The 16,003-nt window shown below is 41.7% G+C and overlaps 1 protein-coding gene across 4 annotated transcripts in view; it reads left to right on the top strand.

The window, feature by feature from the left end:
- The window catches only part of PCDH11X (protocadherin 11 X-linked), a 777,133-nt gene that overhangs the window by 84,629 nt on the left and 676,501 nt on the right, over positions 1-16,003 (top strand). The window contains exon 2 of one of the 4 annotated variants that reach the window (XM_079962397.1): positions 8,941-9,033. The exons of the other annotated variants lie outside the window; for them this stretch is intronic. The gene's annotated coding sequence lies outside the window, so the exon portion shown is untranslated. The remainder of the gene's footprint in view (positions 1-8,940; positions 9,034-16,003) is intronic. 4 annotated transcript variants of the gene reach the window in all.

Below are 16,003 nucleotides of genomic sequence, written 5' to 3'. Positions count from 1 at the left end.
AAGGAAAGCTTCAATTTTGTCCAACTATCCAAGTCTCTTTTAATTTCAGACCAGCATTTTTCATAATTATCCTTAAATAGACTCAGATTCTTTGCTGTTATATTTACCCCTAGGTATTTTACTTTTTTAACCACAGTTAGTTCTGTTTCTCTCTGAAACCGTTCCGACTCTGTATCTGTCAAATTTTTTCCCAGCACCTTAGTTTTCTGTTTATTTAGTTTAAATCCCGCCACCCGACCAAAACCTTGAATCAATTGTAATACTCTTATTGTACTAGATTCTGGCTCCTGCAGGGTCAAAACCAGGTCATCTGCAAAAGCTTTAAGTTTATATTGTTTCGCTCCGACCTGAATCCCTTCCACCAACCGGTCCCCTCTAATCATATTCAAGAGCACCTCCAAAACCGATATAAATAACAAAGGGGAAATCGGGCAGCCTTGTCGTGTTCCTTTTTCAATTTTAAACTCTTCTGTAACCACATTATTTACTATCAATTTAGCCTTTTGTTCTGAATATATTGCATCAATCCCATTCTCAAAACCCCGACCCACTCCCATTTCTTTTAAATTTCCCTTCATAAATTTCCAAGAGATATCAAAGGCTTTCTCCGCATCTATAAAAATTAACACTGCTTTTGTATTTATGTCTGTTTGCAAAAGTTCCAAAATGTCAATGATGTTCCTTGTATTGGCAAACATGTGTCTACCTGGGAGAAAGCCTGCCTGGTCTTTATGAATTACTTCATTTAAAACTTTTTTAAATCTATTTGCCAGGACATCTGCGAATATTTTGTAATCCACATTTAACAGGGAGATGGGACGGTAGTTCTTAAGTTGTGTCTTTTCAGAATCCGATTTAGGTATTAATGTGATGAATGCTTCTTTCCACGAATCCGGCGCCCTCCTCCCCTCCATAATTTCATTGCTAACCTCCATCAGTGGTTGTATCAAGTAGTCTTTTAGTGTCTTATAATACTTGGAGGTTAGCCCATCTGGCCCTGGAGATTTGCCCAATTTCATGTTCTGAATGGCATTTTCAATCTCTTGGGGTGTTATTTTACTGTTCAGGAGTGATCTATTTTCTTGTGACAATTTTTTAAGTCCATTTTTCTCCAAAAATTGTTTAATCTCAACCTCATCCTGCGGCCCTTGAGTATATAATTTTTTGAAATATTTCTGGAAGCACTTTCTAATCTCCTTGGGGTTCTGAATGTTTCTTCCTTCAATTTCCAAATTTGTGACTGTATTTAATTTTTGTCTCTTCTTCAACTGCCAAGCTAGCAGTTTCCCACATTTGTTTGCCGATTCAAAAGTTTTTTGTTTCATTAATTTAATCTTCCACTCTATTTCCTGGTTTATCAGTTTCGAATATTGTGCTTGATGAAGTTTAATTTCTCTCAAGATCGGCTGTGACTTCGGGTTTAGTCTTAACTTCTTCTCTAATTCCTTTATTTTCTCCAAAATCTTATCTTTTCTGTCGTTTTGTATCCTCTTCCTTACAGCATTCTGTTGTATCAAGAACCCCTATAAATCACTCCAGTCAGAGTTCCAAATTGCTCTGGAAATCTTAGAACTGTGGTTGTTCCAAGATAAGTATGGGCAACCTGAGGCCAATTGGATCCCTCACCCTAATGTTATGTGGTTCCTTCCCCAATTTTCAAAATTGGTTTGCAAATGTCCACGCTTGCCAGAGGTTTGAACAGTTCTGTCCCTTCTTTGGCAGCTCACTCACTGGACGAGAAGGAAAAGGGAGAGAAAGAAGAGGTGATATCAGAAAGAGAAAGAACAATGGAACAGGTGTCTGTACAAAGGGCTTAATCCGTGCCAACAGATGGCATGCAGCCATAGAAACAAAAGAAAAAGCCTCAGACGGAGGCAGCCCACTAGTCAATCCAGCTCTGTATCATCTTCACAGACTGGCAATGGCTCTCCAGACAGGGGACATCTCAAGCCTTATTTGGAGATGCTGGGGATTGAACCTTGGGCCTTCTGCATGCAGAGCAGATGCTCTACCACTGATCCTATGGCCCTGAGTAAACAATGTGGCACTTGACAGGAGAAAAAGAGATTACACAGCTAATCAAATATAACATGAGGGGATGATGGTGTTAGCTAAGATCTTCTCATTTGAGCGGTGGTGCAAATATGGGTCCAGAATTCTTGACTAATCAGGAAAGACCCATGCAGTTGGTTTATTCTCTCAGTGTTTGTTCTGTCTTAATTTTTGGTACTTTGTCTCATTTGTCTGGCTCATAATGTTGGACTGAGTGACAAGTTCAGTGTGGAGTTGCAGGGAGGGAACCATGCACTGGGCCCAGTTATGAGGCTTCTTCATTCGTTTGTTCTCAGAAGTGACCTTTCCACTGGTTTTTCCAAGCAAGTTGCAGGGTGGAAGGCCAGCTGCAAAAGAAAGAAAGGTCCCTGTGATCAATCTTACCCATGGGATCGCTTTGCTCCTGTTGCCCTTTCTCATCTGCCATTTGTATGAGATCACACCAGGATGAAGTAACCTTTACATAGGGGTCCTGTGATAAAATGGATAATGTGTTCAAGCTGGTATAGAATGCCCACTCAGATTTGAATCTCAGTGGGTGATCTTAGGTTAGACTGGAGAGTGAGTGATTCATCTCACAAGATGGATGTGTGGATACAGTGTGGTGTAGTGGTTAAAGTGCTTGACTAGGACCTGGGAGACCCAGGTTCAAATCACTATGGTACCTCGGTACCTCGGTTTACGAACTTAATCCGTTCCGGAGGTCCATTCTTAAACCAAAGCATTCTTAAACCGTGGTGCGTGCTTTCTCTAATGAGGCCTTCTGCTGCCAGTGTTTGGCTTCTGTTCGTCTTCTGGGGCAAAGTTCGCTAGCTGGAACACCTACTTCCAGTTTTGTGGAGTTTGTTGTCCAAAGTGTTCGTTAACAGGGTTGTTCGTAGACTGTACACCCATGAAACTTGGGCTTGTCACAGTCTCTCAGCCTATCCTTCCTCACAGAGTTGTTGTGAGGATAAAAATGGAGAGGACGAGAACCATGTATGCTATCTTGTGCTCCTTTGAGGAAAGGCATGCAAGATATAAATGTAATAGTAAGTAAGTAAGTAAGTAAGTAAGTAAATACAGTAGGATAGTTACTATCCTGAACTCTTTGGAAATGGAATTTAATGAATTCTAAACATACTTATAAGCTCCAGATTTGCCTCTGCACCATTTCATTTACTCCAGTGCATAGCTACCTGTTGTACACAGCTACCTATTGTATTACAAGTTGCTAGCTATTTCAGGTTGCTGTTTCCATTATTAGTTTTATAAAGTGAGCAGTGACTTGGGCCTAGTAATCACAGAGGGGGTATACTGTGTCTGTGAGGTTGCAGGACATGGTTGAATGCTCCTCCATTTAAATGAAATCCCTCATATAGAAAACTAGTGTGCCAGTGAGGTATGCTATGCAACGAGACCTCCCTCAGCTTTTAATGAAACATCAGGTTTCATTAAGATGGGTGCAAGCTGTCTCTACGCATGAAAGTGTGCACATTTGTTAATTTGTGCAGGCCAACTACTGTGTACACCAGGCATAGGCAAACTTGCCCTCCAGATGTTTTGGGACTACAACATCCCAGGACCAGTGGTTAGGGATGATGGGAATTGTAATCTCAAAACATCTGGAGGGCTGAGTTTGACTATGCCTGGTGTACACAGTCTGTGTACATTCACTGTACCATTTAAGTATATGTGCAGACAGGTTGTACACTCATTGAATGTAATGTGTGAACAGCCCTATCATGACCTTTGGTTGAGTGGATGTCATGCCTTCTTTTGAAATGCATGTACTGTGCTTCTGTGCTGCAGTTTTATTTGTCACTTGGAGGTTTTTAATGTTATCTGTCTATCATCTATCTTTCTATATCTATTGTCTATCTATTTATCATCTATCTATCTAGTTTTGACATTTTTGCGATCCCTGGGTGACAGGTGGTCTAGAAATGTTATGTGCATGTGTGTACTCATGCACACCCATATATACAGCTCTTTATTACATTCCTTACTTGACCAAATGCCACCATGTTCACATGCCCCTGTAGCATCAGCAAATATTATTTAGTCGCCTAGCTGACATGGTAACAAAATAATGAGGGAAACATTTCAGAGGGGTAAAATATATATTATAATAGCCTGCTAGACTAGCAATGCAGAATATGCACTATTTATTCTCCAGTGTTATTTTTATGCTCATTTGATTTAATGTCAAATTAAATGTAACCAAGGGCATTGGCAGAATACTTTGAACAAGGGAGAGAGAGAGAGAGAAAGTGAGTGCCATTCATTATCCCCAGGCTGTGGAATTGAACAATTAGTACTCAGATTCCATAACAGTGATGTGAAAGCTTTATTATTATTATTTTCGTAAACAAAATAATCTAAAGGCATTAATTTTGTTGACTTTACCGTTGTATTTAAGTTGTCGTTTATTATTTGCTGAGTGCTCTTGTCATTCTTTACACAATGAAAGCAAGAAAGCAGGATCACAGTGGCTCCCTACAGGCATTTGGAATTGGGAGGGGTATTAGAAAGACTGGATTATTTTCGTTCCCTTTGTGTGTTTAGCTATAGAAATTGCAAGTTGTTCGTGTAACCAGTGAACCCATGAATGCCAGAATATAACCCTCAACCCAGCTCCTAATCAGCTGCACCAGCATCAATACAGCTTGGCACACTGAAATGAAAACTGGTAGGTCTCTGCTAAGCACTTACTTGCTGTTGCTGCAAGTCTTTGAATCAAGCTTTAATATTCTAAGATGATTCTAATAATCCAGGGCAGAAGCTTTTTAATGACCTTAATGACCTGCTGTTGAGTTCGGCCACATTTCAGGAACCCTCCCCCTGGGAACAAAACAAATCATTACACATTGGATTTGTTTTCCCAGTGGCCATTTTGCCACATCCACAAACCTCCTAAAAATCTTGCATTTTATTTTATTTTTTAAAAAAATCTTGACTCAACTGCCTTGCTTAGAAAGCAATTATAGCATAAGTGTATGTCCCCACTCTGTACAGCTACAGGAACAGAACATTAAAGGCCAGTTTAGAATTATATCAGGAAGTTGCCTATATGTTGCTTAAGCCTGTGAGTACATTCCTGTAGCTATTTTATTATATACAGACATAGGGTAAAACATAGGATACTTCAGTTTATTATGTTATTTCACTTCAATACTTTCTCAGTTGTTGCACAACTGTTGCCGTTTAATACTTTGGTTCTTAACTTAATACTTTGGTTCTTAACAAGGTGGTACTTCCTGTCAGTTACGCACCCCTTAGACAGCCCTACTCCTGGGGTACTCCAAGTAATACACCCAAGGGTTCACTGGTTTGGGAGTCTTCTCTTTCTAGAAGAATCTCTTCCCTTCTGACTGGAATGAGACCTAAGTAGACTGTCTCTTTACAGCTTCTACTTCTCCTGTCTCAGCCTCAACCTCCCAGGTAATTCCTGGCCTAATTACTCTTACAGGACACCACACACTGTCCTTCACACTCAGCTCAGAGTCTCTTTTCTCTAGCTTTCTTTCTTTCTTTCTTTCTTTCTTTCTTTCTTTCTTTCTTTCAAAAAGGTAAAGGGACCCTGACCATTAGGTCCAGTCGTGTCCAACTCTGGGGTTGCGGCGCTCATCTCCCTTTACTGGCTGAGGGAGCCGGTGTACAGCTTCCGGGTCATGTGGCCAGCATGACTACGCCACTTCTGGCAAAATCAGAGCAGCACACGGAAACGCCGTTTACCTTCCCGCTGGAGCAGTACCGATTTATCTAATTGCATTTGACGTGCTTTCAAACTGCTAGGTTGGCAGGATTGAGCAATGGGAGCTCACCCCGTCGTCGGGATTCGAACCGCGGACCTTCTGATCGGCAAGTCCTAGGCTCTGTGGTTTAACCCACAGCACCACCCGTGTCCGTCCGTCCGTCTTTCTCTCTCTCTCTCTCTCTCTCTCTCTCTCTCTCTCTCTCTCTCATGGGAGCCAAATGCAGGCATCCAGGCCTCTCTTCCTATGGCCCTGGACACCATCCTTGCCTGTGCTCTCTTTCCCTGGACTATTCCCCCCAAAGGTGCCACTATCTTCTCTCCTTGTGTGCTTTTGCCTGACCTTAATGTTTCCCTAAACTGTGCTTCTTGCTTGCCTGGATTAGGGAGTTGTGGGTGGGTGTAGCAACCTGACCCTGGTGTTGTTCAGTGTAAACTACCATGCAAAGGTATAGAAGCACGTACAGTGGTACCTTGGTTTATGAACTTATCCATTCCGGAAGTCCGTTCTGAAACTGAAACCATTCTTAAACTGAGGTGTGCTTTCCCTAATGAGGCTTCCCGCCGCCGGTGCCCTTCCACCATTCAGTTTCCATTCTTAGACTGAGGTAAAGTTTGCAAACTGGGACACTACTTCCTGTTTTGTGGAGTTCGTAAACCGAATCGTTCATAAACAGGGCTGTTCTCAAACTGAGGTACTACAGTATCATGCTGACCCCACCCACTTTTTGCCTCTTGCCCCTTCCCTGCCTGACATCCGACCCATGGAATGCTGAGAGATACAAACAGCTGAGCTAAATGAACAGCTTATTATAAGAAGCGCTGGAGCTTGTCTTTCTTCTGTTCCCCTGGGAGTTTGCCTATGAGGGAATGTTCCCCTAAACAAAGTGGTCCGCCCTCACCAGCCCCTTGCAAGAGACAAGAATTGAATTGCAAAAGATAAAGAGGGGAATAACAGCAAACATCCTATTTAAAACAGGAAGCAATGCAACCAAAGAGTTAAATGTGATAAGTGCAAATACTTCAACATATTGACTACTATTGCTTTATAGCAACTCCCACCCATCCCCACAACCCCACTTTCTCTGTTTAAAGAAATCACAAATATCTTCAACACTAAGAACTGCAAGGAAAATGTTTGGAGGAAATGACTCCCTTTTCCTTTGGGCTTGATGTTTGAATTGTCCTTTGATGAAAGTACAAGTCGTCTCTTCTTCTTCTTCTTCTTCTTCTTCTTCTTCTTCTTCTTCTTCTTCTTCTTCTTCTTCTTCTTTGCTCTCTTGTGCTCTAAATGGTGAACTTACAGGTTTTCTTTTAACATTCAAAGAGCACTTTATTCCATTTTCCTAACATTCCCTTAGCTGATCATTTCTGTTTTATGTGACCCCCCCCCTCAAATGTAAGAGCCCTTTCTGGAAATCTGTTGGAACTTAGTGGATGTTTCCTTGTTAATTGCTTTGAGGGGTGGGGGGAACAGTTTGCAACCCTGTGAACCTGGGGAAATAGTTCCAGTTTTGTGCTGTAAATTTACAGCTGTTTTCAGGGTCCGTGACGTATGATGAAATTTGGAGTGGTATAGCTCCTGCATGGGTGAACAGAAGCACTTGTGTGCATAAAGGATGGTGACAGGTCCAATGATGTCCTTTGTTGTGCCACACCACACCCATTGGCATGAATGAAATTTAGCATGATGTGGTGGTATATCAATCTAAAGCCACAGTTATAACCAATAAAACTAATGCACTAATCCTCATGTCTGGGTGTACTCTATTCCTTAAGGCCTTCTCAGCCTTGCTGGAACACCACCTCTCTTCCTTGGCCTGACTGGACCACTGGAATCTTAGCAGCATAGGAAGCTGTCTTGTATTCGATCAGACCATTGGAGCAGCTAGGTCAGTACTGTCTGCACAGACTGTCAGCAGCAACATTCCCAGTCCTGCTGAAACGTGCTAGGGATTGAGTTTGGGACCTTCTGTCTGTAAGTCAGATGTCCAACCACCGAGATACAGTTATATGGCGCAACCACACTAGGAATACTGTGCAGTGCTCTGGTTGCTGATCCTCAAAGATGTTTTAGAAGGGAAAACAGTTCACAACAGGAGGTGCAAAATTATGAATGGGATAGAGCAAACCCCCATATAATGGAAGGGTATAGACATTTGGGTTTTTGTTACAGATACGCATGTTGTTTACTATCTTTACATTCTTATTTTGCATCTATGTATTGGCAAGGGATTATATTTCCTAGGTTTTGTTTTTTTAACAGCTGGAGACTGATCAGCAAGTCCTAGGCTCTGTGGTTTAACTCACAGCACCACCCGCATCCCATGTGTGTGTATGTATGTGTGTATGTGTGTGTGTGTGTGTGTGTGTGTGTGTGTGTGTGTATCACAGCTTGTGCCATTGGTTTTTATATTGGTAAACTACTTAGAAGCCTATTTTGGCATTAAGTGCTACATAAATAACAATGACCATAACAACAACAGTAATTATATGGGGCCACAATTGAATTCTGAACTCTCATTTAGAGTACATAATATCTGTATAGTCCCACCTTGCATGCATGAGGTTCCTCCTCTTTGGTTCTGTTCCTGTTTCCATTTTATTGAAATTATTCTGTGCCACATCCATAGTGTAGTCATTATCTTGGCGAGAGAATATTTCAAATATTTCAAAGCTCCAGGAATTACAAGGCTTGAAGGAATTTGTGGGGTAAATGATGTAGGACTCCATGTGGAAGGGAAGTGGCCCTGCCACTATGGTTTGCCAACAAGCATTAGAAACTGGATTTGCAATTTTGAGGCCATGTTTTCTAATAATTCAGACTCTTGTTCTTAGCTTGAGGAGGGAAGAAAGAATAAAAAATGTGAAGTACAGGAAATTGCATGAGTATAAGGCAGTTTGGGAGACAATGAAAATCCATTTCAGAAGAGATTTCGTCTCCCATGGTTACTTTAACAAATGGACTACACAGGTTTGCAGTTTTGTTAATGGTATTTTTCTTATTTCTGTTAAGGCAAGTTATCTCCCCCCCCTTTTTTTAAAAAAAGGCAGCTTCTGGAGGTGGTCAACGAAAGCAATCATTGCTATGGCCTCAAATCCTCTGGATAATCAGCAACAGGATTCACAGCTTGCTCGCTTCGTCTTGGCAGGAGATGTGTCCCAGGAACCTTTGGAACAACATGTAGGACCAGCTCCTTGCTTAGAACCAACTCCCTGCAGAGTTCACGACCCAGAGCTGGAAGGTATTGCAGATCTGCAAGCTGAAATTCAACAGATTACACTAGAACTTCAAACTCTGTTAGTGGCAAAAGATAGAAGAAACATCATTTCTTCCTACCACCTGACACATAAATGCCAGGTTCTGACTATGAATAACAGCCACCTAGAGGAAGTTCTGAAAAGGACAATTTATCTTAGGCAGGGGATACGGTTGGTCTGTGTGACACACAAAAATTCAGTTGACGAGGACTTCCACAAATATGTTGGCAGCAGCTTTCACTGAGAAATTAGAAAGCTATCTAAGTCTTATTCCTCAAAACTGTCCAAGTAACATGAAGAGTGCACTAGCCAAAATTAAATCATTGATGACGAAGGGAGAAGAGCTGTCAGGAAAAATTCAGGAATTGAGAGAGGATGTTGAACTCCCAGAAGAATAACTGTGCAATACTTCATCACTAATCCTAGGGATTATTTAGCAGTTTTGTGGGTTCTAGTAGGTGGTCAGAAACTATAAATGAAGACCACAGTGCTCTTATCATTGATAATTATTATTCATCTATTTAATAAAATATATATTAATTTCAGCAGCAATACGTAAGGTGTATGGCTGTGTTTTATTTATTTTACTATAGATTAGAAACAACAGCTATAGGTGGTTAACAACACTGGTCCTACTCAGAATAGATCCATTGAAATTAATGGATATGCTTGATCAGTTAAGTCCCTCAATTTCAATGGGTCCACCCTGAGTAAAACTTTGCTGAATGCCACCCTTTGTTTTTTATGCAGTGGGACAACTTCCTTAAACCATATAATCCTCCACTGCTTTGCTGCTAATAATAATAATAATACCTTCAAAAAGTCTTTTTGCATGTTTTGTTCTGAATTGCAGGAGTGATTTAACAACCAGTCCCTCTTCCCAAGGAACTCTAGGAAACACAGCTCTGTGTGGAGAAGAGGGGTCTCCTAAGAACTCTGTTAAGGGTGGTGAGAGTTGTTAGGAAGAATCCTCTCTTCTCCACACAGAGATACAGTTCCCCAGATTCTGTGGGACTATTAAAAGTAGTATAATATTTCTTTAAATGTGTGATGCAGATGTGCTTACCAAGTATAGGTAAACATTCCTAATTGTTATAGATATCCCCACTTTATTTTCAGCCCGGTGCAGACTGCAGGGTTTCAAGGGGCAACCAAATTATGGCTGTACTTTGTGAATCATGGCAAGAGGAGTGTTGTACAGTACCATAGGAGGAATTACAAGGGAGGATAGCTGAACTACATGCAGACTTAAGGGCATCTTTGCATTTAATCTCCATGCATTTAATAGCGGTCACGGAAGGTGATAATTGTATATGCTGCCAACAAGGCTGGATACGGTTAAATTTCCCTCTTGCCCAACTCACTTCATTCCCAGTAATGACCATTCTCCCCAATGGCTGCTCTTTGTTTTATTTTATTTTTTGGAAGCTTGCATGTTAAATGCAAAGGCACATTGAATATCACGTCTGGTGTATCTCTCTGGGTAGACACGTTTAGACACTTTTTCACAAGGTACGATTTGCAATAAACCTGCTTTGTAGGGCCTTCAACAATTTTCTCCTCATCTGAGAGAGGAGAGAGAGAGAGGGAGAGGGAGAGGGAGAGAGAGAGAGAGAGAGAGAGAGAGAGAGAGAGAGAGAGAGAAGAGGAGGGGGAAGAGAACCAATCGAGAGTCGTCCCCCCCCATTCCTCAAAGCAAAACACACATTTGAAAACTGTTTTTTTAAAAAAATCATTAAGCTGTATAGACAATTCCAGGGTAAGTAAATGGCAAAACATTTTGTGCTCCTAACTGAAGGGTCCCGCGGGGGCTGTGCGACTGTTAAATTGTTCTGTTTGACTATTTCCACACTCTGCAAAGTTTTCGTTGGAGGAAATAGATGGCATGTGTGACATTTTACTTTCTGGAAAAAGGCTCAAAGGGAAGAACGTAAAAGGAGGAGGGGGTTTCTATCAGAGAACTCTTGAAACGCTCTCCTTCTGAACACCTGGGGAGTGCCACCCCTCCCCATTCATTAGTTTAAAATTCTTTTAATATATCTACACTGCATTTTCCCTACAGCAGGACTTAAGGCAGTTTGCAAAAATAAAAATACTGATAAAATACAGAAAGCTTAAAAGACAATAGTTAAAAGGGAATTAAATTATAATAGAATAAAAACAATATAAAAACGATTCTGTTAAAGCACAAATAGTGTGGTGTTGTTTTTACTGTGAAAAGCCATTTCCATAAAAAGCAATCAGTTCTCAAAAGCCTGTCAAAGTAAAACAGTCTTCCCCTGCTCGCAGAAGGACAAGGAGCCTCTCTAAGGGAAATTACAAAATCTTGGAGCAGCCACCAAGAAGACCCTGTCCCATGCCCTCACCAAATATTCCTTTGAGTGATGTGACAGAGAAAAGGGCCTCCACGGAAGATCTCAGAGCCCAGGCAGATCTAAGCCTCTTAGGCCTCATAGCCAACACTTTGAATTGTTCCTTGAAACAGACTAGTAACTAGTCTGTTGTAGCAGTTTTGAGCACTTTTCAAATAAAGCTCCACATAGAGCCAGTTGCAACCAAGGTGTGTATTGCTGTGGCCAGATCAGACATCTCTAGGAATGCGGACAGCTGGCATACTAGTTTTAACTGTACAGCTTTAACCCTCAGCACTGCAGAAACCTGGGTATCCAGGCTCAGAACTGAATCCAGGAGCACACGCTCTGTGTTCAGGGGGAGGGTTACCCCATCCAGTTTCAATTTGTTCACCCTTGTCTAGTCCATTACTGATGTCAGATACTGGTTTAGAACAAAGACAGTTTCCTTGGATTTAAGTGGAAAGGACTAATAGAGCTGGCTGTCATCAGCATACTGGTGACACCAAACCCCAAAACTCTGAGCAACTCCTCCAAGCAGTTTCATGTAAATGTTAAATAGCATGAGGGACAGAGCGGAGCCCTGGACGAGCCCACAGGCCAATGATCAAGGTGTTGAACAGGAGTCCCCCAGCACTACCAGGAAGGGATGGAGATGCTATTAAAACTGTGCCTTCAAGTCCCATTCCAGCAAGGGGCCCCAGGAGGATACCATAGTTGATGGTATCAAAAATTGTTGAAAGGTCAGCAGAACCAACAGGGACACATTCCCATTGTCCAATTCCTCCCAACATATGTCATCCAAAGGTGACTCTGTCCCACAACCAGGCCTAAAATCAAATTGAAATGCATCTAGATAATCTTTCTCTTCCAGGAACCTCTGGAACTGAGATGCTACCACATGCTTTGCCCAGCAATGGGAAATGGAAACTGGCCAAAATTTATCCAATATAGTTGGATTCAGGGACGGCTTTTTCAGTTGAGAAATTATAACTGCTTGTTTTAGGTGTGCTGTATTCCTGCCTTGCTTTTTCCCTTTACCACATGGTCTGTCCCCTACTGGCCTTTTTAATGAGTTAGGAAGGGCAAGAAACTAGCGCATGTGGTAGCTCTCACATTTTCAAGGATGCTGTCCACATTCTCAGGCTGCACAAATTGAAAAGTATCAATTATCATTGAAGAAGCAGGGACCAAAGTTATATCCACTAGACCAGTGTCAACTGTAACATCCAAGTTGGAACAGATCTGAGTGATTTTGTCAGCAAAGTACTGAGCAAATTGTTCACAGCGGGCCATCGAGTGGTCTAAAATCTCCTCACGTGGGTAAGGTTGTAAAAGGAACAGCTCTGCTGGATGCAATAGAAGCAGAGAAAAATAGCTTTTTCACTGCTTGCGCTGCCACAGAGTAGGTCTTCAAGTAGACTCTAGCTTGTATTTGGTTGGACTTCTTCCAAGTTTTCCATCAATTTTGATCTGGTCACCATCTCATTTATTTCATCACCACCAGTTCCCTAGAAAACCAGGGGGCTGGCTTGGCTCCATTCTGTTAGAGGAGATGCCCTGGAGTGATTGTGTCCACTGTCTTGGTCATTTCTGTAGTCCAGAGATCCACTAGAATGTCAAAAGAATCACCTGCTGAAGCAACATGAAACTCTCCAAGAGCAGTCAGGAAATCATCTGGATCCATCAGCCTCCTGGGGTAGACTTATTTTATACAGCTGCCCACCCCTGCAGAAGCTCTGTGTTCCAGGAAATCTAAACCCCACCACCTGAGCTTGACAATGGAACTGTAGAAAGTTCACCCACTCTTTAAGATCACCAATCCAGTGCAGAAAACTTAAGTCCAGAGCCCTGCTTTTTTAAGAAACAGCCAGATGAGGGGAGAAAAGGCCCACTCATTTGCCCTATGGCACAGAGCAACTATATGGTTATGCTAATCATGGTGCTTAAGTGTCCAGCTGTGAGGCCATTGTCTTACAGTTGCCCAGACAAAAAGACTTATTTGACAAGCTTGCTGTCATATCTTCTGCTCTCACAGATACAGGAACTCAATAATTGGGACTCAGGGCATCATGCAGGCTGATTCCCCAAACACAGTATAGTGTAAATAGACAGTTGTGCAAGCCTTTGGGAAGCAAAGATGCAAGAGGGCATCAGAGGTGGGAGGGAAGTAAAGAGGGACAGAGACCAGTGTTGCTCGCAGCACCCCTGACCATCATTCAAGGCACCCCAGGGTGCCACGGCACACTGGCTGAAAACCACTGGTCAATGATGTTTCTAGTTTTTGTTCATCAACATACAGAAAGCCCAATATTTCCCACTCCTCCTTTAAAGCCTTGGTATTCAGGTACCTCCTATTGGTCTCTTTCCAAACCAGTCGTCCTAAGATAATTGTTTGGGGCTCGTTGAAGCTCAGTGGTAGTCTTTTCAGTAGTGACTTCTTGCCTTTCGAAACCCCTTCCCAGGGAATCTTGCTTGATGCCTATATTAATGAAAACACCACCTCCCACTCTAGCTCTTTAGTAACCTGCAGCTTTTTGAACCTCTGCAACACTGAGGCCAAGTTACTGCATCTGTTTTAGTTACAATTTCTCATACAGTAAATCTCATGTAAATTTCATTTCTTGTACATCTTAGTTACATGCTATGTTTTCTTTCTTTCTTTCTTTCTTTCTTTCTTTCTTTCTTTCTTTCTTTCTTTCTTTCGCTGCCCTGAGGACATTTCCCTTTCTTTTGCTGAAGGTGTGAGATACAAATTGAGTAAATAAATAGCATAACATAAATTTTAAATAATATAATAATACAAACAGTAATCCTGCAGGAGGCAGCATCTGGCGTGCCCTGAATAACATGGTAAACTAGAAGGCAAGAGGATTAGTTGTGGAATGATAGAATTAAGCCTGTGTAGTGCTTGCATCTTCTTTGTGGCTGAGTCTACGTAAGGCATTGTAAAGTTGAGCCCTTAATTCACCATCTCACGGAAACAAGAACAAGGGCAGGAAATGGCACATGCTGTGTGTTCTCATTTTGCAATGGCCTTAAGACGACTTGAGCAAGAAACCAATATTAAAATACATTTCCCCTCCCTAACAGTATTACAACTGTAATCTCGCAATCCTATTTTAAGGGGAAACATTTGCCATTTGTGTACGTTGGAAGGCAAAGCTGTGTTCAGCTTAGGCTCAGCAATTGTCCTTCGTCCTTCATTTCCACCCCCCCCCCCCCGGCTTGCCTGTGCTGTGCTTTTCAGTCTTGCATCTCCTTTTGACAACCTGTTTCACAAATATATTAATGTAGTTGAACCGATCCTGCAAAGGTACACAGAAGGATGTATGTCATTTATTCCAGCAGATTCTGGAAATAGATGTTGTAATTTAAAAGAGAGTCTCCCTCCCCCCCCCCTCTCTCTCTCGGATGTACCAGGCAAACTTCTTAAAGTTGTGATTAGAAGTCTGGAAATTGAAATCTAACATGCGAATGCTAAGACTCAGTCCCCAGAGAACAAATACCTTATCCTTTTCCTTGCTGTGAATAATAGCAAGAGAGAGAGATGGGGGGGGGGGGGAGAGACAGAGAGAAAGAGAGAGAGAGAAACAAAGACAAAAAAAAAAAAGAATGAACCAACTTTATGCGACTGAGCTGGAATTACAAATATCAAAATGAATTTATTATTGCTTTCCATTTTGAATGGCTTTGAGCAAACTTCCCTTCTACCTGCTGGACCAAAATTATATTTGTTTTAAAAATCCACACCAACTCAAAGCAACTCAAAATATGGGTGGGAGAGATCTGCCAGCATGCAGTTTCACTATGATTATAAAACAGTCCATCCCCCCACTTGTCTTCCCTTGTTTAGAATTGCTTCTGATATTTCTTTTATATCTACATTTTGTTTGTTTATATGTCTTTCATAATTACAGTGCACTATGCGTTTGCTAGAAAATGTGACAGTGTTTTAAAGGGATAATTGGGGAAGGGCTGTTGCTCAGAGAACATGCCTTGCATGCAGAAGGTTCCAGGTTCAATCCCCAGCATCTCCAGGTAGGGAACATATTGAGGCTTATCTGAAACCCTGGAGAGCTGCTGTTGAGCAGTGCAGACAATACAAAGCTAGCTGGATCAGTGTTCTGACTCATTATAAGGCAGTTTCCAGTATTCTTTTAATGAAATGGTAAGTATACATTGGTAAAGCAAAGTGAAGGACATCACCCCCTTTTTTTATATGAAAGGCAAGAAAACATGTTAATGGAGGGATGTAGGAGGCAGAAGAATAGCAGAGTGATGGACTAGTCCAAGATAAATTAATAATCTTGGGCAGATTAAGCAAAATACCAGTTCACATACATACAGAAGCCATCCCCATTAGGTTCTTCTAACATGATGAATGATCCTGTGAATGTTGTGATTTACATATTAGTTTTGGAACCCATGTGATAAGCAAGCAAGAGTTGGGACTCCTTACCAAATAAATTTTGCTCCATCGCTTGCACCAGTATCCCAGTAAGGCTGTGATGTTCTCCTTGAACAACACAGTCTGGGTATACTATCCCTCGTTGTGTGTTTTTTCTGGTGCCAAGCTGCACTGCTCCATTACTTTAATTGC

Source organism: Podarcis cretensis (genome assembly GCF_951804945.1).
Source record: "Podarcis cretensis genome assembly, chromosome: Z".
Taxonomy (NCBI): Eukaryota; Metazoa; Chordata; class Lepidosauria; order Squamata; family Lacertidae; genus Podarcis; species Podarcis cretensis.
This window is presented reverse-complemented; position numbering and strand designations above follow the sequence as displayed.